This window comes from Macrotis lagotis, chromosome 1 (assembly GCF_037893015.1).
Source record: "Macrotis lagotis isolate mMagLag1 chromosome 1, bilby.v1.9.chrom.fasta, whole genome shotgun sequence".
Lineage (NCBI taxonomy): Eukaryota > Metazoa > Chordata > Mammalia > Peramelemorphia > Peramelidae > Macrotis > Macrotis lagotis.
The window spans coordinates 495,637,601-495,664,004 of NC_133658.1; the positions used below are offsets into that span (position 1 = coordinate 495,637,601).

The 26,404-nt window shown below is 36.5% G+C and overlaps 1 long non-coding RNA gene across 1 annotated transcript; it reads right to left on the reverse strand.

Annotated features, from left to right (window-relative positions):
- Positions 1-518: 518 nt before the first annotated feature.
- On the reverse strand, positions 519-21,342 carry LOC141520462 (uncharacterized). Its single transcript, XR_012477624.1, has 3 exons — positions 21,253-21,342; positions 19,315-19,402; positions 519-2,428 (listed from the first exon to the last, which is right to left on the reverse strand). It is a non-coding gene; the product is annotated as an uncharacterized LOC141520462 (long non-coding RNA).
- Positions 21,343-26,404: the final 5,062 nt, after the last annotated feature.

Here is a 26,404-nt window from a genome sequence, read left to right on the forward strand (position 1 = left end):
CCTGCTCATAGCAGGGCAACAAACAAATCTTTTTTAGGACATTCTATTTTTTAGATTTTTGCAAGGCAATGGGGTTAAGTGGCTTGCCCAAGGCCACACAGCTAGGTAATTACTAAGTGTCTGAGGCTGGATTTGAACTCAGGTACTTCTGACTCCAGGGCTGGTGCTCTATCCGCTGTACCACCTAGCTGCCCCTGATTTTTGTACTTATTGAGAGATTGACCAGTAGATGTTCAGCACAGCTAAATCAAGATTTAGAGCCATCAATATACTCTCAGTTGCCTTTCTCTAATTGGGAGATTTTTATCCAAAACTTATGTCAGAGACTTGCCTGCTTCACTAAGCAGCAATGTCATTATCAAATTTTTGTATCCAGGGAGGGCCCTCTGGACTAAGGTAGTACAGGGGGCTGCTCCAACCAAAGCCAAATCATATGTGTCTACATCCCCCACTATAGTATGAACTTTCTTTTTATCAATCTCCCTTTTTTCCCTCCTATTTTTAAACTGTGGCATCCTAACAGCAGCTTTGCCTTTTTTCTCAGTTATTTGCTTGAGACATTCAGTTACTTGGGCTGGGGACCCTTTTTCATATGGGTTCCCCTATCTTCACATGGCCTGGTACCATATACCCATTCTCTAGCAAGGGATGAATATTATAAATCTTCCCAACCCAGTATATACATATCTCCTTGTTTTTCTATATTTTTCTTTAAAAATGGCATTTTTTAGAGCAAATCCTGTTTGTGATGGCAATCTTGTTTGATTAATGAGTTTTGGTCTCAATTCGCTCCTATAAAATGACATGTTCACACAAACAAAGCTAAAAAAGTATATTTAATAAAGTAATTATGAAACAGGTAGAAATAAATCAGTTTTACAGCAAATGTAAGCAATAAGTCCTAATATAATAAAAAGAAGAGCAAAGCCTACATAAATATTAAGAGAAAACATGGGGGCAGCTTGGTGGCACAGCACATAGAGCACCAACCCAGGAGTCAGGAGTACCTGAGTTCAAGTCCAGCCTCAGACACTCAATAATTACCTAGCTGTGTGGCCTTGGACAAGCCACTTAACCTCATTGCCTTGCCAAAAAAAGAAAAAAAGAAAACATGACCAATTCAAGGCAGCTTCAACATCTGAATCAACAGCAGCTGGGGAGTCCTGTGGTACAGCCTCCAGAGTCCTGATTGGGAAAGTCCAAGGCAGAGTGTCCTCTCCATGGGTGAGACTCCCAATTAGACTAGGGTCTAATTAGATCTTATATAGCTTGAGACCAAAAAAAAGACTTCTTGCCAATTTTTTTGTGGAATAAAACCAAATTTTCCAGGTTGTCCAAGGAGGGAGCCACCCTTCTATGAACCTCAAGAATTATGGTGTTTGCATGCAGGAATGGCTAGTTACTGAGGAGATAAGCAATGTTCATCAAGTACAGCCTTGAGAGTCTGGCCAGGACCAGTCAAGGACATTCAGAGGTTCTTTAAATACCCAAGCTGTTTTAAATATATGCATAAGATCAATCCAGTTTATCTCCGCTCCTAGTACATTGGGTTGAATTGCAGGTCCGTAATTCTCTGTACACCAGAGGTAAATTGAGGGCCAATAATTCTCTGCGGCTAAACTATAAGGCCTTACCATAGAAAATCTTATATCTTATGCATTAACCATACACCCAATTATTTAACAGAAACTGCAAAATTAACTCTAGTCAATTGACAGTTTCAGCTCTTGTGTTCTTCCAGCATCTTACCAAAGATTATTAAAGAACACAACACTTCCAAGTAGTTCATGTCCCCAGCTACTTTTCTCTATCAGTTGCTGAAAAATGGTTGGTGTCCCTAAAGATGCCTTGGGACATATACTCAAACTAAAATAATCCAGCTGGACAGATGAAAGCAGCCTTTTCTTTTCTTCCTGAAATCCAGTAATCTGGTAATATCCTCTATGCAACTAACTGTAAAACTAGAAACAATTGGCTATCTATCAAACGATCCAGGACCTGTGGCACTAGCAGTATAGTGTACTGGTTTGCTTTTATTCTTTTATTTAGTTGTTTTATTCAGTCTGGTAACCCATTTTCTTTTTTTCTTTTTTCACCTATGACTATGGGTGATATACAAGGGCTGCTTGATTCTGCATTTTTTTTTTCAGAAATCTTGCATCTAAGATAAAGGAATCCTTGACATTTCTCTGAACAGTCAGGAATTGGTGATCTGGATTCTGTGTGTTCTACCTTGAACATATTCCACTCATGAAGTTCAAACATGTATTTTCTTTTGGTAAGTTTCAGCTTCAACCTACCCTTCCACTCCTGTGGTACTGAAGAGCTCCTAAAGTCAAATATACTAGAAGTCAGAGACTGAATAATTAGTGCTCCTTTGATGTTTGTTGGCACTTCTTGTCTGTCCTCTTGTAAGCCTCTGCAAAATCTGTAAGGAGGGTCAAAATGTACAGGTATTGAGTCCCAACTTTTTCCTTTCTGTATCCTGCTAGAATTTTGAAAAGGATAGAATTCCAATAAATACTGATCCTCTAATGAGTATCAGCAGATATAGGAATAACAGACCTAAAGACTCCATATTTCTGTTGATATCATCATCTACTTTAGGAAACCTCAAAATTATCTCATCACATCCCAGATATGAATTGCTGTTGTTGTTGCTTATTTGATCCATCAAATCTGAGCCTTGTCATAAACTTTAAAGGTATTTTTCACAAATATTTATCATAAAATAATAGAAAATGGTAAGAATTAAATGGTTTTTTCAGAACAATTAAACCAATTCACAACTTTATAAGCAGTAAATTAGCATGACTGTCTTTCAAAGCATTTCCAAAAATGAGTTTTCCCATATCTGCTAGTTTAGTAGAATTAGGGGGTGATGGCTCTGGGTTTGTGTGTTTGTTTAATTCAAATTTTTCTAATGGCAAGTATGTAGCATTGTCATAAACACATCTTCACATCTTCCCAAGGAGATCAGGATGAACCTAAGAAATAGATGCCTAGGGCATCAGATTTAAATTTCCTAGCTTCCTCTTCCTTGATCCCTCCACTGGGGAGTTTAGCGCTAACTTTGAGACTGGTGGTAAAGCCTGACTTTAACAGATAAAACTTTCCTGTCCCCACCCTTTAGACATATCTAAAGAAGAGAAGCTACATAAGAAATAAGGAAGAGGAAGCTGCAGAGGCACTGCATTATGATGAATGGACATAATGACCTGAATCCAAGAAAGTGTGGATAAACCACGTGTTATATAGTTTGGTCCTCTTTCCCACAATCAGCCTCCTATCTCTTCTCTGTGCCATGGTTCTAGTGCTTACTGAATGTGCTTTATAAACACATACACACCATATTGTTAGGGGCCTCTGACTAGTATCACAGTTCCATTTAATCATTAACATCAGTTAGCTTTTACTTCATGGGTATTTGGGATATTTACTTCAAGAAAAAACATGCAATTATGTTCTAATAACTCAGGAACATAATCTCCCCTACAATACCTGGTTAGGGGGTTTAGGATCATAATTTAGCTCAGTTCCTATAAACATTGTTCCCACTAAGTTCATGTCAAATGTGGCATGACTATCAGGAAAATCCTGAGGGACTGGGGTCCCAAAGGTCACTCCTGAAGATTATTCCTTGTTCCTTGGATTCCAACTCCTGGATTCCCATGGGTTGCTTTTTTCTTACTTTTGAAAAACTCCTTTCACCAACACTAGAAAAGGACAAAAAAATAAGTCCAAAAACCAAGTACTACTCCTCAGGGTTATATGATCTCAGAGGGGAAGACAACCCTAATACCCTTCCCCTTACATAATTATCTCTCACTGGACATCATGTGAGAAATTCACTAAACTTCCCATATTAGAACAAGGCAATAGAGATGTTGCTGATCTGCTATCTATTTACTGTAGACTACAAATTTATCCAACAAAAGGAAGAACATTATAGAAGTGGACGGTTGAAGAGGAGGCAGGGGTCAGTTTATGAAACCTCTGCATGACAAAGAAGCTTGCTTCTGGGAGAATCATGGTGATGTAGAAGGAAAGTGCCTTGGAGAGACTCTGGAGCTTATGTAATTGGTTCTGTTTGGCGAACTGTGTGGTTGAGAGGAAGCAATTTCTATTAACTGTGTAGCCATAACTGTTGGCATCTTCAAAAAAACTGAGGAACCTCCTCATTGCCTTGTTCTAATTTGGGGAGTTTGGTGACAATGCATATGCCATCAGCATTCTAGTAGTTGGGAGAAGCAAACAAATTCTGAGACAGTCATGGCTAGGTGGTTTCTCCCCAGTCTTCAAGAGAAGTATCAGGTAAGAATATATTTAACTGCCATCTCTCAAATATTCCTGATCTAAGGATATGATAAATTCAAGAGGAAAAAAACACTTTAACTGATTACCTCCCAGGTAAGAGTATAGCCCTTAACTTACACTCACCTGCTTAAGCACCTTCCTTCCAACTGTTAAATAAAAGAACATAAAAAATATCAAATAGCAAGTAAACCAATTTATCTAACTGAAACTGCAAACAGAAACTTGAGAATTTTATCAGATTAGATTGTTCCAAAAGAATGAATAAACTCTCCATTTGGGAGCAAGATTAAGACCCTGGCTTTTAACCACATTGCCATCCCCCTTTTGAAGAGACATAGCATTTTAGAATAACATAGAAAACCCTGAGTGATCTGTGTTTTGACCCCTTCCCCATGGCAGCAGCAGCAAGGGAATAGAATACTACACTTGTTAAAAGAAGAAATAAGTTCTTGCTCAGGGTTGCAACTCTACCGTGCAACAAGAAATGTCTATAGGCTTGCCATGATGAAAAGTGGAGGAATGGTTTGATGTCTTCCCAAACTCCTGTTGCTGGTCCTACATGAAGGGTGAATTTTATTAGTAAAACTTCCATTTTATAAATGAAGAAACAGAGGTTGAGAAACTTCTGCCAGGGTCATACAGCTAGTAAGTATCGGAAACAGAATTTAAACTCGGATCTTCTTGACTCTAAATCCAGACTAAATTTAATATACTACCTAGCTGCCTCATTCAAAAAAAAGTCAGTGAAAGAAACTAGATAAACAAGAACTAGAAGCAATACAACAGTCTAGTGTTTGATTAACAATATAAATTTCTAGGGTAAGAACTACTTTTTTAATAAGAACTCTTAAAAAACTAGCAGAAATTTGGTTTATATCTATTCTTCCATAATATATTACAATAAATTCTATAAGTATAAGCAGGTTTAAACATGCTAAGTAGAAAACAAGACATAAGAGAATGGAAGAAGGTACCTTTCACAACTACTGTTAAGGGGAGAATTCATTGCCAGACAAAGGAAGCTTAGTGAATTCAAATGGCAAAATAGATAATTACATAAAATTTAAAAGTGTTGACACAGAGGCAGCTAGGTGGTGCAGTGAATAGAGTACTGGCCCTGGAGTCAGGAGGACCTGAGTTCAAATTTGACTTCAGACACTTAATAATTACCTAGCTGTGTGGCCTTGGGAAAGCCACTTAACTCCACTGCGTTGCAAAAAGCAAAAAAAGGGTTGGCTAGGTGGCACAGTGGATAGAGCACCAGCCCTGGAGTCAGGAGTACCTGAGTTCAAATCTGGCCTCAGACACTTAATAATTACCTAGCTGTGTGGCCTTGCATTTGCCTTGTAAAAACCTAAAAAAAAATTAAAAATTAAAAAAAAAGATTTTGACACAGACAAATCCAATACACGCAGAACAAGAAAAGAAGTAATCAGATGACAGAAAGACATTTATCCATTGTAACACTTTTATGGTTGAAACAACTGGCAAAAAAATCCTTCTGATAAAAATATGCTATTCAAGTTATATAGAAAAAGGAATCATTTTCTAATATATATAATTGAGCAAAAGAGTTGAACAATGTTTTAAATGCAAAATACAAAATCCTCAAATCATTCTAAATAAGAGACATAAAGTAAAACAAAATTTTATCACTCAAATTTGAAAGGATGATATTTTGAAAGGATTGAAGGGAAATAGACATAGAGATATACAGTTATGACTTAGAATTTTTGGGGGGTTTCAAAACTATACCACAAGTATATATATATATATATATATATATATATATATATATATATATATATATATATACACCCCAAGGAAGTCAATGACAGAAAGGCCTCATATCCATCACAACACTTTTATGGTTGAAAAAGGCCCCTTGACTGATTTACTGAACAAATTTATTTTATTATTATAATGAAATAATATTTTACTATTGGAACAAGGACAAGATCTGTAATTTCACTAGTCTAGGGAGTACACAGTTAAAACAATTCTCTCAATCAATGTAGGTGGCATCAGCTCTGCAATTTAAGTCTTAGAGAGTTACACCAGTACCTCAGGTTGCCAAAGGTAAAGACTCTGGAAAGAAGCTGACATGAGAGGAGCTGACAGTCTCCATCATGTCCCTGTTCCCAACTTGCTGCACTAGAGATGTTGGAGAACTTTTGCTTGGGTGAGATCTAGAACTCTGTCTCAGTTGAGTTGAGGTATCTCATTCTTTTTTGTTGTTGCTGTTATCTTTCTTTCTTTCTTTCTTTCTTTCTTTATTTATTTATTTATTTATTTATTTATTTATTTTTAGGTTTTTACTAGGCAAATGGGGTTAAGTGGCTTACCCAAGGCCACACAGCTAGGTAATTACTAAGTGTCTGAGACCAGATTTGAACCCAGGTACTCCTGACTCCAGGGCTAGTTCCTGCACTCTGTGTTGTTTAGTATATATTTTCTAATGTGCATTTTTTCTGATTTTCAGTTTTTCTATCAACCTAAATAGAATTTTTGGCTATTCATTTTGTTTGTTCAGCATGGAAGTTGAGAAAGAAATCAAGCTTTGGATATAAAACCCGGAATACTACTTCTTGAACTAATGAAACAGCAATTAAAACTTTACATGAAGTTGAAAATTAGATATAATTCTAACTCAGTATTCCCTCTCTCTGAGGACAGCAGAGTGGCCAAGTTGCTGCCCAAGTCTCTGGCTTCCCCTCCTGACAGAAAATATAATCTCTCTTGGAGAAGGGTGAGGGAAACTAGGGTAAGGATGTCTATTCTTCCTCCCTTTCAGTCACATGATGAAACCCCCATCCTACATAGGGACCGCACTTTCTTTTTTTTTTAAGGTTTTTGTAAGGCAATGGGGTGGAGTGACTTGCCCAAGATCACACAGCTAGGTAATTATAAAGTGTCTGAGGCTGGATTTGAACTCAGGTCCTCCTGATTCAAGGGCTGTTGTTCTATTCACTGTGTCACCTAGCTAGCCCAGGACAGCACCCTCTAGACTAATTTAAACAAACAAAAAAACAAACAAGAATAGGTATTGCATCTTGTCAGAAACTTTTTCTGCAACTATTGATATAATCATATTATTTCCTTTGTTGTTTTGTCACTAATAAGTTGTGTTTTTTTCATTAAAAGTTGTTTTAAATATTGAACTAGCCTTATATTGAAAACCTGCCTTTGCAAGCAAATTGGAAAAATAAAATAAAATTTCAATTAAAAAAATTGAATTAGCCTTGTATTCCTAATATAAAATACAACCAGGTCATAGTGCATACTCTTTTCTATTTGTTGCTGTTGTCTCGTGGCTAATATTTTATTTAAAATTTTTGCATCAATATTCATTAGAAATATTGATTTATAGTTTACTTTCTTTGTTTGATTCCCCCTGATTTGTGCCAAAGAAGGAATTTGGTAGTAGCCTCTTCTTTTCCTATTTTTTTCAATTTATGGACTATTAGAATCAATTATTCTTTAAATATTTGGTAGAATCCCTATTATATACCTCTGGTCCTGGGATTTTTTTTCCCCCTTTGGGAGTTAATTTATAGTATGTTCAATTTCTTTTTCTAAGATAAGATTATCTAATTATTCTATTTTTTCTGTTCATCTGAATAATTTATGCTTTTATAATAATTCTTCCACTTCATTTATAGTGACAGTTTTATTGACATATGGTTGAATGAAATATCATATCTTCTGATAATCTCCTTTATTTCTTCTTCATCATTTGGTTTATTTATTTATTTATTTTTTGGCAAGGCAATGGGGTTAAGGGACTTGTTCAAGGTCACACAGCCAGGTAATTGCTAAGTGACTGAGGCCAAATTTGAACTCAGGCAGTGGGGTGGAGCCCTGACTCCAGAGCTGATGCTCTATCCATTGTGCACCTAGCTGCCCCCTCCTCTTCATCAGTTGTTAATCATCCTTTTTTATTTTTTGATACTGGTAATTTAGTTTTCTCTTTTTTTGCTATTAGTTAATGAATTATTTTATTGAGCTTTTAAAATCAATTCCTAAGTTTCTTTATTTTTTCTAATTTTTCTTTCAATTTTATTAATCTCTCCTTATATTTTCAAAATCAGTATTTTTGTTTTTAATTAGGAGTTTTAATTTGTTGGATTTCTAGGGTTTTTTTAGTTGCATGTTCAACTCAGCATTCTATTCTTTCTTTTATTAATCAAAGTGCTAACAGATACAAATTTTCCCCTAAGTACTACTTTGGCCACATCTCAAAAATTGTGGTATCTTGTATCAATATTATCATTATCATAAATTGTTTTTATAGCATTTCATATCTTCACAGTCTCAAATGAATGATATAGAGGTTCTGCTGTATCTTTTGTTTATATATTACTTTTTTAAAAATTTTGAATTGATATATTAAAATGCAGTATTAAAGTTGTCTTTCAATAAGGAATCACATATATAAGAACACACAAAATTCCCCAATAAATATAGTTGTCACTGAAAGTCCAGGAAAGTTCCTTCCCAGAAAGAATCTCAGGGAACTCTTGTGTTCAGGAAAAAATACATTCAATTCTTGAAGAGCCTGACTTCTAAAAGAATGGAGTTAGACTCTATATCTGTGTGTGTGTGTGTGTGTGTGTGTGTGTGTGTGTGTGTGTGTGTATACACTCTGGTTAAAAGTCTAAATAAGAGTTGACAAAGAGTCTAAAAAACTGATCCTAAAAAGGGAAATTCTTTCTTCTCTCTTTTTATAGCCAACTGAATGGACAATTTTTCCTGGCTCAGTCATCAATCATCTTTTTATTCTTCTACCAAACTTATGATTTCTCTGCTGTACAAAGCTCTCAGTGAGGAGAAACTCTCTCTCTGCCAATGGTCCTACAGAGCAGCACATGTCCTGGAACTTGTCATCTGAAAATTACCTGGAATACTTTAAGATTGAGTGATGCCCAGGATGACATGAGTAGGTGTCTGAAGTAGGCCCTAAACTCAAATATTTCTGAAGCAAGATCAACCAGATCTGTGATTTCATCAGTTTTAGGAAGTCCCAAAGAAGAAATTCCCTCTTTCCAAAAATATTACTTTCTCTGTAACTTATATTCTTAGTTGCCTGGGGACACTGAGAGGATAATGAGGTAGTTTTAGTTTAGATGGATGCATGAAAGATACAGAAGAATCCATGTCCCACTTTTATTCTAGCATTGATCTACATTGAACAATGACTAAAAACCCAAAGAAAACAAACCATGGCCTGAATGAAACAATAACAAGACACTATGACCACTGGGGACAGTAGACTTTCCAGTGCCCAAATCAGGAACAGTAAAGCAGACCTCTGACCAGGAACAAGGTGCTCTGAGTGTAGATAGATCGGGGGAAGTGAAAGGCAATAGTAAGGATTGAGGAAAATGAAACTAGGAACCAGCAGGTTGACCTGTTGGGTTGGGTTGGGCTGACCACTCAACAAAGTATGTAAAATAAAGTTGAGTCCTAACCAGCAAATTAAGAATTGAAGTTAGGGAAATTAATAAAAAGAAAAAAGATACTAAACAGTGTGAAGAAATATTATAAGTTAAGAATCATCCAAGGAAAAAAATAGAAGAAAAAGAATAACACCACAATGACAAGAAGTAACTCAAAGGAGGTACAGTTAAGATGGCAGAGAAAAGGTAGGGACTCTCCTAAGCTCTCCCAAATTCTCCTCCATACAATTTTAAATAATGCCTCAAAACAAAATCTGGACTGATAGTGTTAAGGGCTGCAGTGTAACATAAGGGCAGAATGCCCCATATTGTGACCACATGTTTCAAGTAAGCTCTCCACTGATCTTGTCTATATCTAACTACAGGCTAAAGCAAGTCTTCTGATAAAATCACAAGATGTTGAGCAAAATTCTGTACAAGGATGCACCGTTGAAATTGCTTAAACTTTTCTTTCTCCAATGTTAATATTGTGGTTTTCTGCTATAAAAAAACCTGTCTGATACTCTCATTAAATGGCACTGCTAGTTGTCCTTCCAACAACCCCACCTGCCTATATGCATTTCACTTCTCTCCTGAGCCATGTGACCTCTCTGCTGATCAGAGAAGCATTACAGACAGAACCTGCAAAAAGACAGGGTGAAACAATTTTGCAGCCCAAGACAACTTAAAAAGATCTGCAGGGAGGGTCTGTCTTAGCAGAGTGAGAGTGGACACAGTCCAGTGCAAGCCACACCAACTTCCACACCCAGTAAACCAGCAGTAGACCTTAGGGACAATTGAATTATTTGCAGCAGCAACAAAAGAATCTAAAGTTAAAATGCACAAATGGCAAAAGGTTGGACAATTGGTTGAAGAAGATTACTGGGGTCCCTGTGCTGGCACTGGTTGCAAGTCTCAGTTGCATTGTCAATATATATATCTCAGTCACAAGCCCAGGTAGGTTACAGTCCCAGGGCCAGGAGGAGGACTAATACACCAGAACTTGCAGCCATGAAGAACAAGAAACCTGGTCACAGGTATAAAGCAGAAAAGAGTGCTTGTGGTTACTCATGGACCCAGAGCACAGGTCAGAAGAGCAGTAAACAAACCTCTTCTTAGATCATACCATCTTGGATGACCTCACAGACCCACAGAACTAGTTCTGAAAACAGCAGCACCCTCCACTCGGGGAATAGTCCCAAACTTTGCCATAAAGTTCAAAGGCAAGATATAGACTAGAAAAATGAGCAAACAAGAAAATAATCTGATTATGGAAAAGCACAGTGGTGACAAGGAAAATCAAAACATAAACTCAAAAAAATATAATAAAGGCAAATTGTTATATACAAAGCTGCAAAGAAAAATATGACATAAGAAGCCCAAAAAGAAGAGCCAAAAAAAAAAGATTTTAAAAATCAAAATAAAAGAGGTATAGGAAAAATTGAAAAAGAAATGTGAGTGATAGAAGATAAAGTCAACAATTCGGTAAAGAAAGTAGAAAAAATACTAAAGAAAATAATGCCTTAAAAAACAGAAAAGGTCAAATGACAAAAGGCACAAAAATCTACTGAAGAGAACTCCTTAAAAAGCAGAAATGGCCAAATGAAAAAAGAGGTACAAAAACTCATTGAAGAAAATAATTCCTTAAAAATTAGAACAGGGTATGCATTGATCTAAGTTGAATCTGATGAGAGAGAAATCATATCCTTAAGAAAGAAACATAGGGGCGGCTAGATGGCACAGTGGATAGAGCATCAGCCTTGGAGTCAGGAGTACTACCTGGGTTCAAATCTGACCTCAGATACTTAATAATTACCTAGCCATATGGCCTTGGGCAAGCCACTTAATCCCATTGCCTTGAAAAATCGTAAAAAAAAAAAAAAAAGAAAAAGAAACATAGTGTATGAGATATAACAAAATTACATAATAAGTTACCTTTTTTTAAAATTAAAGATACCAGTCTTTGGTCTTTGTTCAAGACTAACTGCCTTCTGTGGGGGGGGGGGGGGGGGGCGGGGGAGGGAAGCAAGATTGGGGAGAAATTGTAAAATTCAAAATAAATAAAACCTTTCAAAAATAAAAAGTAAAAATATTAGAATTGGGCAAGTGGAAACTAATGACTCCATGGGACATAAAGAAACAATAAAAATCAGAAGAATGAACCCCTAGAATAAAATATGAAATAATACCTCATTGGAAAAAACAGCTGGAAAACAGATCCAGAAGAGATAATTTTAAAATCATTGGACCACCTGAAATAAATAACTTTTTAAAAAAGCGAAGCATCATATTTCAAGAAATTAAAAGAAACTGCCCTGATATTAAAAATAGAAATTAAAATAATCCACTGATCATCTCCTAATAGAGATTTCTGAATGAAAACTTCCAGGAATATTATAGCCATATTCCACAACTACCTGATTGAGGAGAAAATATTGCAAACAGTCAGAAAGAAATAATCCAAATATCATGGAATCACAGTCAGGATTACACCAGTTTAGAAGTTTCCATATTAAAGAGTCAGAGCACTTGTAACATGATATTCCAGAGGGTAAAGGAGATTGGATTACAACCAAGAATCACCTTCCCAGCAAAACTGAATATGATCCATGGTGGGGGGGTGGATATTAAATGAAAAAGACTTTTAAGCATTCCTGATGAAAACATCAAAGCTGAAGAGAAAATCTGATTTTCTAATATAAAACTCAAGAGAAGCTCTTAAGACTTATAAACTAAGGACTCTAACTAAATTTTCAAGAGACAGAATCCACAGAGTCACCCAGTGGAGCAGTTCTCTAACCCAAAGTAACCTGGAAAAGAGTGGAAAAGCTCTGCTCCCCAGGATTGGAGGGGCAGCTGCCAGAGTGAAGAAACTTCAGCCTCCTGGAGGCAGCCCCAGGGTACTGGGAGCCTGGCTCACAGCAGTGAGGGCAGTTTCCTGACTTACACCCCAGGGAGCACCAGGAACAACTTGGGGGATCAGCAGGAGTACCTTTGCCATAGCGAGCATGTGAAGCCCAGCCCTCAGGGCACACAGCCAGCAGCATAGCCACTGCAGCCCAGATCCAGGAACAGGAAGCAGAAGCTGGTAAACAGGAGCCCCCAGGGCATGAGTACTGAGCCTAGGGAGGGGAGTGGAGAGAGACTGCTGAGCTCTGTCCTCTGACCCTGGAATAGGATTCTGGGGCTCTGACCACATTCAGATCCTGATTGCAGTCTAGGCCTCCAATAGAATAGCAGGCCTCCCCACACCTCAGCCCTGTGGCAGAGGGATGCACTTAAGGTCATTCACAGACCAGGAGGGAAGACAGAACCTCACACACTCAAAAGCTCAAGAAGCACCCTAAAACCAGGCACAGGCAGGAGAAATGAGTAAGCAGAGAAAAAAGAGGAACACCATTGAGAAATATTTTGCCTGTGATCCAAAGAAGAATCAAAACACTCAATTTGAAGATGAGAAGTATAAGCTCCTGCATCTAAAGACTCCAAGAAAAATATAAATTGGGCTCAGGTTATGATAGAGCTCAAAAAAGACTTTGAAAATCAAGTGAGAGAGACAGAAGAAAAATTGGGAAAAGAAATGAGAGAGATGCAGGAAAAACATGAAAAAGAAGTCAGCAGCTTAGTCAAGGAGATCCAAAAGAATGCTGAAGAAAATAATATGTTAAAAACCAACATAGGACAAATGGATAAAACAGTTCAAAAAGTTGTTGTGGAGAAGAATGCTTTAAAAAGCAGAATTGGCCAGATGGAATAAGAATTAAGAAAGCTCTCTGAGGAAAACAAATATTTCAGACAAAGAATGGAACTGAGGGAGGTTGCTGATTTTACCCAAAATCAGGACACAATACTTCAAAACCAAAAAAATGAAAAATTAGAAGAAAATGTGAAACATCTCATTGAAAAAAACAACTGATATGGAAAACAGATTTAGGAAAGATAACCTAAAAATTATTGGAATACCTGAAAGTCATGACCAGGAAAAGAGCCTTGACATCATTTTCAAAGAATTACTACAGAAAAATTGCCCTGATATCCTAGAAGCAAAGGGAAAAATAGAAATGGAGAGAATCTACCGATCTCCCCGAGAAAGACATCCAAAAAACACAACCCCCAGGAATATTATAGCTAAGTTCCAGAACTCCCAAGTCAAAGGGAAAATATTACAAGCAGACAGAAGGACACAATTCAAATATCATGGAGCTGCAGTCAGTATCACACAGGACTTAGCAGAAACTACATTAAAAGCTTATAGGGCTTGGAATATAATATACCGGAAGGCAAAAGAGCTTGGAATGCAAATGAGAATCAATTACCCAGCAAAACTGAATGTCCTTTTCCAGGGAAAAAGATGGACTTTCAATGAACCAGGGGAATTTCAAATGTTCCTGTTGGAATGGCCAGAGCTGAACAGAAGGTTTGATCTTCAAATACAGGACTCAGGTGAAGCACAGAGATTGTAGGAGAAGGGGAAAATATGAGGGACTTAATGATGATGAACTACATGTATTCCTGCATTGAAAAATGATAGTGATAATACTTATATGAACCTTCTCATTCAATAGAGCAGGTAGAGGGAGCTTTTATAGATGAAGCACAGGAGAAAACTGAATTTGAAGATATATTGTGGTGTAAAAAATGGAGTCAATACATAAAAGGGAAATATAATGGGAGAAAGAAAAAGGAGAGGAGGAATAGGCTAAGATATTTCATATAATAAGATTTTTCTTTATTACAATGAGCTATTGCAATGATATGGAAGGGGGGACGGCAAGGGGTAATGAGGGAATCTTTGTTCTCATCAGAGGTGGCTCGGAGAGGAAACAGCATATATACTCAATGGGATATAGACATCTGGAGTAAGAAGGAGAGGGGGGGGACAGGGGGAAGGGGGGGGGATGTGAGTGATGAAGGAGAGGATGGATCATGGTGGGGAGAGTGGTCAGATATAACACATTTTCTTTTTTACTCCTTGCAAGGGGCTGGGATTGGATGGTGTGTCCGGGACCATAGGGCCGGGAAGATGCTGGGTAAGGGGTGGTATGTGGGTTCGGGGCCTCTTGGCCCCAGGGCTTGGGATCTGTCCGCTGTGCCACTCAACTACCCTACAGCAAAGACAGAGTGAAAGGAGAGAGAAAATATAGTACAAGGTAGTGGAGAAGTACAAATGGAGGGAGTTGCGACCAGAAATGGCAACAGTGGAAAAATATGGAAGCAGCTTTTGTGATGGACTTACCATAAAGAATGTGATCCACCCACGACAGAGCTGCTGGTGTTGGAACACAGACTGAAGCACATTTTTTTATTATTATTTTTTTTGGGAGGGTACAGGGCAAATGGGGCTGGGTGGCCTGCCTGGGGCCTCACAGCTGGGTGATTGTTGGGTATCTGAGACCAGATTTGGACCCAGGTGCTCCTGGCTCAAGGGCCAGTGCTATGTCCGCTACCTGGCCACCCCTACTATTATTATTACTATTTTATTTTGGGTCTTTTTGGGGGGGGGGTTTGCAGGGCAATGGGGTTGGGGTGGTTTGCACGCGGTCACACAGCTGGATGATTGTTGGGTGTACAGGGCCGGATTTGGGCTTGGGTGCTCCTGACTCCAAGGCCGGTGTTCCATCCACTGCGCCACCTGGCCATACCTACAATCATTATTATTATTTTTTTTATTTTAATTTTTTTTTTTAGGTTTTTGCAAGGCAAATGGGGTTAAGTGGCTTGCCCAAGGCCACACAGCTAGGTAATTATTAAGTGTCTGAGAGCAGATTTGAACCCAGGTGCTCCTGACTCCAGGGCCTGTGCTTTATCTACTACGCCGCCTAGCTGCCCCTAATTTTAATTTTAATTTTTTTTCTCTCCCCTTTATTGTTCATGTGGGTCTATATTTTTTGGGGGGGAGGGGGTTATTTGTACAAAATAAGAATAAATGAATTTTAAAATTTTAAAAATAAAAAATAAAACTCAAGAGAAACATAAAAAAGGTAAATAGGAAAGAGAAATAACAAGGGATTCAATAAGATTAAACTTAATATTTATATATGGGAAAATGTTTCTGGTAACTTAAGAACTTTCTCACTAGGACATATATATATATATATAGAGAGAGAGAGAGAGAGAGAGAACAAGACTGAGTCGAATATTGAAGGGATGGTGCTGTCATTTTGGAGAGCAATTTGGCAATTTGGAATAATGCTCAAAAGGCTATAACTCTTAAGCCCACAAGATTCCTACTAGGTCAGAATCTCAAAGATATTTAAAATGAGGAAAAGAACATATATATATTTAGCAGTGTTTTTAGTGGTGGTAAAGAGCCAGACATTGAAGAGATACCCATTAATTAGGGAATGACTGGATAAGTTGTAGTATATGATTGTGATTATACTATAAGAAATGATGAGCAGAATACTCTCAGAAAAACATGGGAAGATTTACATGATCTGTTGCAGAGTGAAATGAGAAGAACTAGGAGGATATTTTGCACAGTATTAACAATATTGTATGAAGATCAACTATTAATGAATTAACTATTATCAGTAATACAATGATTCAAGACAATTCCAGAGAAAGAACTGATGGAATCTGAAAGCAGATCAAAGCATACTTTTTTAAAACATTATTTTTCTTTGTAGTTTTTTATCTGTTTTCTTTCATAACATGACTTATATGGAAATATATTTTTATGACTGCACATATATATCCTATATCTAATTGTTTTCCCTCCCAAGGAGTGGGGAGAAGAAGGTATGAGAAAATTTGGAACTAAAAATAAATGTTAAGAATTGTTTTTGGAGGGGAGGCTAGGTGGCACAGTGGATAAAGCACTGACTCTGGAGTCAGGAGTACCTGGGTTCAAATATAACCCCATTGCCTTGCAAAAACATTAAAAAAAAAAAAAGAATTGTTTTTGGGGCAGCTAGATGGTGCAGTGGATAAAGCACCAGCCCTGGAGTCAGGAGTACCTGAGTTCAAATGTGACCTCAAACATTTAATAATTACCTAGCTATGTGGCCTTGGGCAAGCCACTTAACCCCATTTGCCTTGCAAAAACCTTAAAAAAAAAAAGAAAGAAAGAAAGAAATTCCCTTAAAATTAGAATGTATCTCCAAAAATACAAAAGACAACAAGAATTAGAACAAATCCAAGAGATTTAAAAAAAAATAGAAGGATTATGTAAAGGCAGTATTTTAAGGGGGAAAACTCACCTGGAAAGCAGATAACTTAATGTCATGACCAAAAACAGTCCTAGGATATTTCAAGATTTCATCAACAAAAATTAAGTTCTATTTTAACCAGAGGGCAAAGTAAAAATATAAATAATCCAACAGTTGGTTTATCGATGGGACCCCAAAATAAAAATTCCCAGGAATGTCAAAGATAAAACGAATTTCCAGGTCAAATTAAAAATACTGCAAGTAGCCAAAGAGTTCAAGCACAAGAAACCACAGTCAAGATCACATAAAACCTGACAGGGACCATTATAAAAAAGAAAAGCTCTTGAAATAGGAAATTGCAGAAGGCAAAAGATAAAGGCTTAACCCTGAAAAACAGAATATAATCATATAGGGATTAAAATAGAACCTTAATGGAAGGATTGATGATTTACTCAGAAGGTCTTCCTGACCCCTGGGCTTTCTCTCTCACTTTCTATTTTCTTTGCCATAGATTTTTTTGATTACATAAATATTTTATTTGTTTTCCAATTATATACAGTGATAGTTTCTACCTATCATTTTTGGTAAGGTTTTGAATTTTACATTTTTTCCCCCCAGCCTCCCTTCCCCCCCCCCCCAGAAGGCAATCTGATAATCTTTACATTGTTTCCATGCTATTTGGCATAAATTTTTGCCGTGTGAACCAGTAAAGGATTACTTTGTCATCTCAATACTGAGTGCTGAGCTTGGTCACACATTCATCCCCATGGAAACAGAGGTGGAGGCCAGTTTCCATTTTTCTAATCCTGTTCTGCAGAGCAATACATTCCCCTGATCATATTTGTTATATTACAACAAAATTCTTTGTGGGGAGAGTGGGGAGCCATACTTGTGATCAATAGCAATGTATGAAAAATCGATTTTTAAATGTATGTTGTCCAAACTGTAACATGTGACTGGATGACCTTTAATGGTCAAAATCAGTGCCTACACTTATGACTGGCACATGGAACTTATATTGGATAGGAGAGACTGGATTTGAAAAATGAAAAATAAAAAAATGAAAAATGATTATTTTTAATGATACCAAATTTCTTCCTGATATAAATCCATAAACCAATATTATCCTAGTTTTATAGTCTCAAATCACAAAACAGCACAATCCTCGAGGACTTAAATTTGTCAATGACCCAAGTTCAAAGAAAAGAGCACATAGTGGGCATAGGTAAACTACAAGCATATGTAAGGAGGGACAGTTAGGTGATGCAGTGGATAGAGTACCAGCCCTGGAGTCAGGAGGATCTGAGTTCAAATCCAGCCTCAGACACTTAATAATTGTCTAGCTGTGTGACCTTGGGCAAGTCACTTAACTCCATTGCCTTAAATAAATCAAATTTAAAAAAAAGAAATGCTATATGGGATAATAACACAGAAATATGTGATCAGAAAAGGTAGACTTTTATGTAGCATGCTACAATGATACACAAGAAATTTAAAATATAAGCAAGTAGGGAGGGTGGGGAAAAACTTGTCTAATTCAAAACCTTACAAAAAATGATAGGTACATATTACTATTGTATATAATTAGAAAACAAAATGTTAACAAATAAAAAAGAAAATAAATAAAATATAAGTAAGGGTCAGATAAGTTGAAAAGGCAGTGATAGGATCTAATCTATATTATTGCCTATCTAGACATGATCATAGATACATTAAAATAATGAAGTACAACTTTAGAGTGTGGAGTTTTTTGTCTTGATTCAGTGGTTTCCAGAGTACAAAAATTTGAAAACTGATACTTTCTCTCAATTCTTTAACTCTTGCTTCTATGCCTCTTTTATTATCCTGGTTTGGTGGTTTAGGCTAGAAATTAAAATAATATGAGACACTCAGACTATTTAATATTTCATAAAAAGAAGTCAACTTAATGACATAGACCTAGCTCTGGTAGATGTAACTCACTCATCCTCATTAAAAAACATATATCTATTCAGCAGAGAGTATTGGTTCAAATGGATATGGTAATTCACACAATAATGGGTAATCTGTCTCAACACTCAAGACCTAGATCACTAAAGTATTAAAAAAAGCTTCCCCAATTTTTAGGGGAAAACTATCAAAGTCTATGTAGGGATACTAGTAGTTATTGCTCCTACCACATCCCTCCCCTTGGTATCAAGGTTCTAAAGTTTTTTTAGAGAAAATTCCTCCACTGAAATGGCTCTAGGGTTGTGTTACCTAAAACCCTAACCTTGGATAGTCAAAAAGCCTAACATAAGTAGCACTGAAGGAGTAGTTTAAAAAGTAATTTTTTAAAAAAGGAAACTAAAAAAAAAAAGCAACAAGTGGAATAGTCTCCTGAAGGAGTACATTTCCCAGGGTCACTATCTATGAAAAATGATACAGACCAGAAATCCCAGATTTTGACCTTTCTGAAGGACCAAGAACTAGTTCTATCTAGTAGTTGATGTTTGGAGAGAGTTCAAAGTAGTTCTCCTGAAAAAAAAAAAAAGCAGTGACAATGAGCAAAAGAAGCACCAGGAACATTTGGACTATTATTGTATAGATGATGATATTTTTGGCACAGCTTCTATTCTCCATTTCAGTTCCAGATCATCTTTATTAGGTCTCTGTTCAGATTCTTGGGTTTTCTACCATGTCTGCTCAGGAATCTCCTTTCTTACAGATAAATACACATTCTTTATCTATAAAGTAGTTCTACAGAGATACTTTTATCTCCTCAGTGTTGTTAGAAAGCAAGGAACTTCCCCAAAAATTCCACCCTAGATTCCCCAAGCCTTAAAAATCAAAAGTTCTGAGACAAATTGCTGAATATAGATTGCCAGTTTACTTTCCTTTTTCTTAAATTGGCTATGATGCTTTTCTAAGACTGTTGACAATAACCAGGAAATGTTTGCTCTGGCACTATCTTTATCTTTTATGTCATCTTTCTTTAATACTAATCAGACTAATCCTATCAAGTTGGGGAAAGTGCTTCTATAGAGAGATGTTAGAATCCATTAATAGGACCTAAATTGACAGAAGGTCCCTAGCCACAGGGTACCATTCTACCATATATGACCAATCAATGACCTAGTCTTCTTCATTGTCCTTCCCTCACCCTCAAGCCCCCTATAGCTACAAAATCATTCTGATCCAATCCTGTCAACTGATGCCAAATGTTGTGGACCAGGTCTGACTCAGACCAGTCCAGCATTTCAGACATAGAACTGAAACAATATGAGAAAAATGAGACTTGTAGAACATTCAACACTTAACAAAAATAAGTTTATTTAACAATAATATTGAAAGACTACTGAGTAAGGATACATGTGTTTAGGTAGATATAGCCCTGCTTTGCTTCCATATTAAATCTTCCTTGTCAGAATGGTATGTTTGGTGTGATGAATGTGGTGATTCAAATAGCAATGAGAAATCTGTCAAGTCTAAGACCACTTAAGCGCTGTACTTCTATGGTCTAAGTGACCAGGAAGCTGGAGTCCTGATCCCTGTGTGAATCAAGTCCTAGAGACAGCTTTTCTACCTTTCAGGGAAAAATTAGCGATCTTATATGTCAGGCACTCAAGTAGATATTATCCTTAGTATAATCTCTTTCGGTGGAATTTCAGAAAGAATAAGTCTGGATAATATTACTGTATTACCAGAAATTACAGCCAATATTCAAAGCATAAAGTATCACTCAGTTACAGAATTGCTATTCCTTGTCTCCTGATTGTATCACCGATGCTATCAAAAAAGCACCAAAACAGCTGCGGCTAGGTGGTGCAATGGATAAAGCACCGGCCTTGGAGTCAGGAGTACCTGGGCTCAAATCCAGTCTCAGACACTTAATAATTACCTAGCCGTGTGGCCTTGGGCAAGCCACTTAACCCCGTTTGCCTTGCAAAAACCTAAAAAAAAAAAAAGGCACCGAAAGAAGAAGGTATTCTTTCTCCTTCCCTCCCTGAGAATGTGAGGTTGAGGAAAGAGGATGGAAGCAAGCATAAAGGGGAAAAATGAGGACAAGATGTCATTCCAACTTTATGCCTAACAAGAAGCTTCCTTCCATGAATATCCTTTGTTTTTAAATGTTGTAAAAGTAATGTTACCTTTTTTTTTTTAACAAGGCAAAGGGGTTAAATGACTTGCCCAGGATCACACAGCTAGGTAATTATTTTCTGAAATCAAATTTGAACTCAGGTCCCCCTGACTCCAAGGCTGCAGTTCTATTCACTGTCCCACCCAGCTGCCCCAATGTAATGTTATTTTAAAAGTTGTTGGTTTTTTGACAGAGGCAAGGAGAAATACGGGTTTCCTTTTTACCCAGTTTGTATAGATTTATCTACCTTGTTTTCCTGAGGAAGAAGGTCAAGACCTCAGCTTTACATTCTGTAGAGAGCCCAGTTCATTGAAGATTTATTCTGTGCTCTTTTTGCAGCTGGTTGGTTCATTTGGTTTTAGCACCACGATAATGAGGCCACAGTCATGCATTTAGTGACCTTTGGGCCAGTTAATTTCAACTCTGTACTATGGTCACAGCCTGAATAGCTGTGCCTCCCAAGCTGCTATGCAAATACATGCTTTATGGTCACAAGGGGATCTGGCAAGAGTGTGCAGACAGATCAGTGCAAATTCATCATCATTCTTGGAAAAACAACTCAAAGTACAGTCTACAAAGATGCTTTTTAAGAATAGATGATGATACAAGTTTGTTTTTTCCAGGATATTGTTTAAGACATATTGCACTTTTCACTGAACTTCTTTAGATTTCAGGTATTCTTCCATAATCATTAAAACAATAACAATACTGTCCATTGATTAGTGAATTCCCCAGCATGGTACAGAGAAAACATAGTACTGATTTGGAGGAGACTTAAGTTCAAGTCCAGTCTTAGCACTTTCCTAAAAAGGATTTGAGACAATTTTCTCTCAGTTTCAGTTTCTTCTTCAGTTCTACCTCTAATATTCTACAATGACAGTCTTCTTTGGATTAAAAAAAAACTACAACATGCACTAGGAATTCTTGACTCTTTTCAAAAGAGAACTTCTGATTTGCTTCCAACTCTACAAGCAAGGAAATCATCCTTGTGAGGGTATGGTACACATGCTATATTATCATATTAAAGTTTTAATTAGTAAGTTTTTTAAACCATGAAAGAGAATTGCATTCCATATTCTACACCATAATTACAGACAAATAGATATCTAAATACAAATACTTCGACTTGAGATTTAGAAGGATGTTTTTATTAGGTGAAAGAAAATGAGCCCAGCCACTCTCACATCTTTTTTGCTTTTTAAAGCTCTCTGCTTAGGCATAAGACCAAGTAACTATTTTACTTAGATAAACCTGAAACTCTGAAAAGCAGAGTCTTGGGGAGGACATAAGGCAGTTATGTTTGTTTCATTTTTAAGCTAACATACTTAATGAACCTGGACTGCATCCATTTTTTCCATAGGCAACTGCAAACTTTCCTGCATGTAATCTAGGACAAAGGTCATGGAAAGTACTTCTTGAAATAACTTAAGAGAGAAAGAATTTTAGAACCTTCTGCTTTTTCCTTCAATTGAGGGAAGGGAGTATGAATATTTTGTGTAATATAATTTATTCATTCTCTAAATTTATGAGGCTCTATTTTCCCCTTAAAAAAATCACACTTTAACTATCGAACTGCCTTCTGTGGGGGTTGGGGAAAGGGAAGTGAGATTGGGGAAAATTGTAAAATTCAAAAACAAATAAATTTTTAAAATTTAAAAAAGATCACACATATGAATGTATTTAGACTGTGGAACAAAAAATCAAGAAGCTGGGTCTCCTCTATTGGTTATAGTCATTGCTGTTGATTGTGTGAGATGGACATAAATAGAACTTATTGCTCCCCAGTAATAAATATGAGATAGAAATTGGATATAATAAGGAAAAATAATCCAAATATTCCATCATTTTAACTTTCTAGACTTAGTTTAATTTAATGCCCACATGATTGGATTTTAGTGAGGTTCTGATTATAGATTTTTTCTATTTTCCTTGCAAATGTTAAATTTGATTTTGCTTCAGAATATTAGCATTTTATTGAAAACAAATCTGATAAATATTCTGAAATTTTTGACAATAGGGTCCTACAATTTTAATCCTGGTTCTGCCATTAACTGTATGATTTTAATCACATTTTATCACATTTATAGCTGTTTCCTCAGCTATAAAATAGAGATTAGCAATATATATGAGTTATCACACTAAGACAGTATGAGTTTAAAATGAGAACAGTTTTGAAGAGTATTTTGTTTTTTTTCTTAAGGTAATACAAATGTAGCATTCTTTGGGTTAATCCTCAACTTGGAATAGGTTCTTCAAAGAAAGGGCACCCCATATTAAAGGTACTCTGTGGGTCCACACTCCTACAGCTAAAGGTTACAAGTTCAATATTCATCAGAAAAACACATAAAAGCATGTTTTAGAATTGTAGAGTAGGATAATATACAATAGAATAGCCCTCTCATTTCTTATAATTCATGGCACACCCTTCTAAAAATATATAAACCAACAAAGATTGAGTAAATGTAGAGATTTCACGTAAGGAAATCTTCACACAATATGGAAAAATGTGTATTCTCATATGTCCAATGTTATAGGACCTTCAGGCCTTTCATAATATTTCCCTGCTGCTATCTGGGGAGTGATGGGTCTTTGATAGGTATGTTGCTTAATTGAACTCACAGGGCTTGTTCTCTTATGATTGCATTAGGAATTGTTTGGTTAGAGATGTTTTTCACTGGCTTTGGCTTATGGCTAGTCTGAAATCCTAACAAGGTCACTTATAGGCTCTTTCAGAAAGAACTAAAACCCCTGGGGCAGCTAGGTGGTACAGTGGATAAAGCACTGGCCCTGGAGTCAGGAATACCTGGGTTCAAATCTGGTCTCAGACACTTAATAATTACCTAGCTGTGTGGCCTTGGGCAAGCCACTTAACCCCATTTGCCTTGCAAAAATCTAAAAAAAAAAAGTAAAATCCTTATTATAGGGTCAATGGAAAGCCTACCCAGTGCAGCTTCCTTATAGTCTGAGGTCTATCTATAGTAATTGTCAGGATCTCAGTTTCAAGTGTCAGTATCTTTTTACTTAAATCCTCTCTTCAGGGGTGGCTAGGTGGCGTAGTGGATAGAGCACCAGCTCTGGAGTCAGGAGTACCTGAGTTCAAATCTGACCTCAGACACTTAATAATTACCTAGCTGTGTGGCCTTGGGCAAGCCACTTAACCCCATTGCCTTGCAAAAACTAAAAATAAATAAACAGATAAACAAATAAATAAATCCTCTCTTCAAGAGGAGAGATCTTAAGGTCTTTAACCTCTTGGTCACCTCATGTTCCCCTTCATGTTTGAATTCTCTTTTGCTCAATCACTCAAATTAAGAACAGTAGTTACTTCCTCCCCACCTTAAGCTTTGTTTCTTAGTATTTTACTCTTTACTCCTTTTTTTTCTTTTAAAGTCAACAAAACAGAACACAATAAAAATTTTAATGGTTGTAAGTTGTAAAAACAAAACAAAACAAAACAAGCTTCCTCATAATTAACTTTGTCCAAAGATGATTTGCCTCATGAAGTGGCAGGTTCAATGTATAAGAATATTCATAGCAGCTCTTTTGGTGGTGATAAAGAACTGGAAATTGAGGGGATGTCTATTAATTGGGGAATGGATGAACAAGTTGTGGTATATAAATGTAATGGAATATTTTTGTTCTATAAGAAATGATGAGCAGGCAGATTTCAGAAAAACCTGGAAAGAATAACATGAATATCAATGATAGTGAAAAGAACAGAACTAAAAGAACAATGTACACTTTAACAGCAACACTGCACAATGATCAACTATAATAGACTGAACTCTTCTCAAAAATATAGCAAAGACAGTTCTAAAAATAATCTGAAATGGAAAATGCCATTCTCATCCAGAGAAAGAACTACAGATTCTGAATATAGATCAAAGCATACTATTTTCACCATTTTAAATTTGTTTTTTTACTTTTTCCTTCTCATGGTTTTTCTTTTTGCTTTGATTCGCCTTTCACAATATGGCTGTTTTGGAAATCTGTGTAACATGATTGTACATGTTTAACCTATATCAGATAGCATGCTATATTGAGGTGGGGGAGGGAGGAGTGAGGAGAAAAGCTTACAAATAAATAAAAATAAAAAAGTTTACAAAGAAATATTGAAAATTATCTTTATATATAATTGAAAAATAAATTAAAATTTTTTAAATTTTAAAATGAATTTAAAAAAGAAGTGATGGGTTCTCCTTTAGGGGGCTTCAAGCAAAGACTAGATAAGTACTTGTCAGGTGTGCTACAGCAGGTTTCCCTGCTTTGTATATAAGTTGGACTGGATTATCATTGAGGTCTTTTCCAACTCTCAAATTTTGTTTCTGGAATTTCTATAATCAATAAGACTTGATAGTCTTCTATTTTATGAACAATTTATTTTCTCCCTATAAGATTGTGTGCATATATTGTGTAAATATATATTTTAATAAATTATTGTTGGAAATTTTAAAAAATGAAAGTTAAAATTGTTTTTACATATAACTGGAGAAAAATAAAATACTAAATATTTTTTTAAATTCCCATAAAAAATAGAATATAGAAGTGGAGGGGTCCTTAGAACATGGAATGTCAGAAGTGGGAAGTTCCTTAGAACAGAGATTGTTAGAGCTGGGAGGGGTCTTAGAACAGATCTTACTACTTCTCACCTTTTTTTCCTTTTTTCATGTATTTTTAAATTTTTTTTAGGCAATGGAGTTAAGTGACTTGCCCAAGGTCACACAGCTAGGCAATTAAGTGGCTGAGATCAAATTTGAACTCAGGTCCTCCTGACTCCAGGGCCAGTGCTCTATCCACTGTGCCACCTAGCTGCCCTACCTTTCACCTTGACTTATTGCAATAATAGCTCACTAGTTTGGTCTCCTGTCTCTACTCTTTTCCCTCTCAAATCAACCCTCCAGATAAATGATAAATTTATATTCCTGAAGCACTAGTCCATTTTACTCCTCTCCTCAAAAAGCTTACATGGCTCCTTAATGCCCCAGGGATATGTTTGCCTTTTACCATTACCTGGAATGCTCTCTCTCCTTACTTCTACTCTTGGAATCCCCAGCTCCATTCATGGTTCATTTCAGGTGTCTCTTCCCACAAGAGGTCTTTCCTGATCTCAGTTAATGACAAAAAAGTTACTTTGCATATACTTTGTATTACTTATCCACTGTATCCCCATGGTGGAATATAAACTCCTTGAATAGGAGTTTATTGCTTACAAACCAATAAGCTCTATATTCCATGTTCTTTGCCTTGAAAAAAAAACAACCTAAAAAAATGATATGCTGTGGAATCAAGGGAAGAGAAAGAAGATCTCTGCACTCAAGGATCTTACCTTCTATGGGGGAGATGACTGTGGACATGAGTTCTGTAATGCTTATAATAACCCATTAAATATGCTAGAACTT